This window comes from Podarcis pityusensis, assembly GCF_964106645.2.
Source record: "Podarcis pityusensis genome assembly, chromosome: 1".
Taxonomy (NCBI): Eukaryota; Metazoa; Chordata; class Lepidosauria; order Squamata; family Lacertidae; genus Podarcis; species Podarcis pityusensis.
In genome coordinates, this window is record NC_138028.1 from 54,999,052 (window position 1) to 55,001,584 (window position 2,533).

The 2,533-nt window shown below is 42.5% G+C and overlaps 1 long non-coding RNA gene across 1 annotated transcript; it reads left to right on the forward strand.

Moving 5' to 3' along the window:
- Positions 1-792: 792 nt before the first annotated feature.
- Positions 793-1,908, forward strand: LOC308475410. Its single transcript, XR_013985160.1, has 2 exons — positions 793-1,280; positions 1,759-1,908. It is a non-coding gene; the product is annotated as an uncharacterized lncRNA (long non-coding RNA).
- The last annotated feature ends 625 nt before the right edge of the window (positions 1,909-2,533 follow it).

A 2,533-nucleotide genomic window follows, 5' to 3' on the forward strand; every position in this document is an offset into this window, starting at 1 on the left:
AATCACAGGGGAATTATGGGAGGGAGCTAGTGGAGATAAATTAGATTAATTCTACCTAATAAATATTGCACAAATAGGCATAAATGCTCTTTCTCTAGTTCATAGAATCATAGAATCATAGAGTTGGAAGAGACCACAAGGGCCATCGAGTCCAACCCCCTGCCAAGCAGGAAACACCACCAGAGCACTCCTGACATATGGTTGTCAAGCCTCTGCTTAAAGACCTCCAAAGAAGGAGACTCCACCACACTCCTTGGCAGCAAATTCCACTGTTGAACAGCTCTTACTGTCAGGAAGTTCTTCCTAATGTTTAGGTGGAATCTTCTTTCTTGTAGTTTGGATCCATTGCTCCGTGTCCGCTTCTCTGGAGCAGCAGAAAACAACCTTTCTCCCTCCTCTATGTGACATCCTTTTATATATTTGAACATGGCTATCATATCACCCCTTAACCTCCTCTTCTCCAGGCTAAACATGCCCAGCTCCCTTAGCCGTTCCTCATAAGGCATCGTTTCCAGGCCTTTGACCATTTTGGTTGCCCTCCTCTGGACACGTTGTGTGCATTGTTCTGTACCTATAAGGGAATTATATTTTTCGTTCTTCCAGTCATTAAAAATAAATATGCACAAATACACACATACCCCACAAACACATTCCAGTAGTGTGGTTTGCCCAAAAGCAATCAAATGCTTAATTTAACAAAAGTTTAAAAGTTGCATCTTGGAATTGGAATGCCGGCTCCTGGCTACCTTTGCAAGATTGTTTTGGTTACCAGGCAACCAACAGGAAGCTTGTCATAGACCAAGCTGGGTCTGAATCAATAAGGATGTGTCAACAACTATGATATTAGTTTAGGCAAAATAGATGGGAGTGGAAGGTAAATGTCCCCACTCTGCATGCTTTCTTGACATACGCCAGCTGACTGAGGGCTGTTCATCGAATGAAGCTTGGGGTGTCAGCATGTCAGGACTGATACAGTGATGAGACACTCTCCCTCTGCTCCTTTTCAATTCTGTTAAAAATAGCAGAGTAAATCAAATCTATTCCTTTTATGAAAGCAACACTGCCCTGGGGCCTTCAAGGCTCTTATTGAGAGATGAGTTCTATGCCTCTCTGTGATATGAGTACTCGTACTGTTATTGAAATGGAACAATGGCAGGCATTCTGTGGACAGCTAGTAGCAGCTGTTGATCAGAGCTCTATGGCTCAGTAACTTCAAAGGATGGAGGGGAAAGACTGTTTTTCTACCCCTCTGCTGATATTGAAGAGTACAGCACGTTTAGGTGAATAAGCTGGTTTCACTTTTGTTTTTAAGATTTACTTTTCATTATCTTTGAAGCTCTCTGTTCTCATCTGCTTCCTTTTCTGTCTCCACTAACATTGGTTCTCTGAGTCCCCTATTCTGGGCAATCTTGCATTCTGTATGGCCTTTGATCTCCTTCTCTTGCTCCTGCTTCTGAGCCATTTTGTCTGAGATAGGTTCCCCCTGTCCATCAGACCACTTCCTTGTCCTCATTCAAATCCCTTTAACAAAGTCTTATTCATCCAAGACTCTGCTTTGGTGCTCCTCTCTGCAAGCTGGTGTCAATGTATCCTTAAGCACCATCTCAAATAGTATCTGAACTGAAACCCAGACAGGACCAAAACCTAGCATCTTATATTTACCTTCAACCTGAACTAGAACCCAACCAGTCTAAGCAGAAAACTGAAAGGGTAACCAGATACTTTCAATAACCAGGTTTTTGGTTCTTTTTTCTATAGATGGTAAACAAGGGCTCTGGTATAACCTGAGAGACAGAGAAAGAGAAAAAAAGGGGGAATAGAAATTTGGCTCATATCACCCAATACATACTTGCCATCCCACCCATAATAAAACTGCCCATGCAAGAGGTAGAATGTGCCAACAACCAACAGGTGACCGTATCCTTTTTTTATTCATGTGTGAGTTGTTTGCATATTTGACTGCTGATACTTGTGTGATACCAGTTATTTTTGGAATTGGCACAACAAGGATCTACACACAGACTACATTTCCAGGAAGAGGAGAGGAGAAGAGAAAGGGTTTGGTAATATCCTCCCAATATCCTACTGTTATTATCACTCCATGTAGAAACTACTCATCTTAGAAGAAGAAAAATAATTGCACAAACTTTTGCTTATGTATATCAGTAGTTCAAAGGAAGAGATGGACCCACAACCATCATGAGTAGACCCGCAAGCACAACTACAATTAGCCTGAACCTGAGGGTGCACCTCTAACTATGGGCCCTGAGGAATGGATGATACCAACTTCTCTGGTGGTCAGTGAAGTCTTACTATGCTTCCACAGCTGTCATTTAGAAGGAGCAAACTGCTCCCCAAAAGGGCATAGCATTTTAACTGGCATTTTGTAGCATTCAGGCAGGGGTTTGGTCTTGATAAATCTAGGCCACACGATAAAATTCTAGCAGTTGCAACAAACCTGCTATAAGGCAGCTTCTTCACTCAGTAGCAGGATTGCTGTCCATGGTCCTGAGGCTCCTGTCCCTGCATTGCT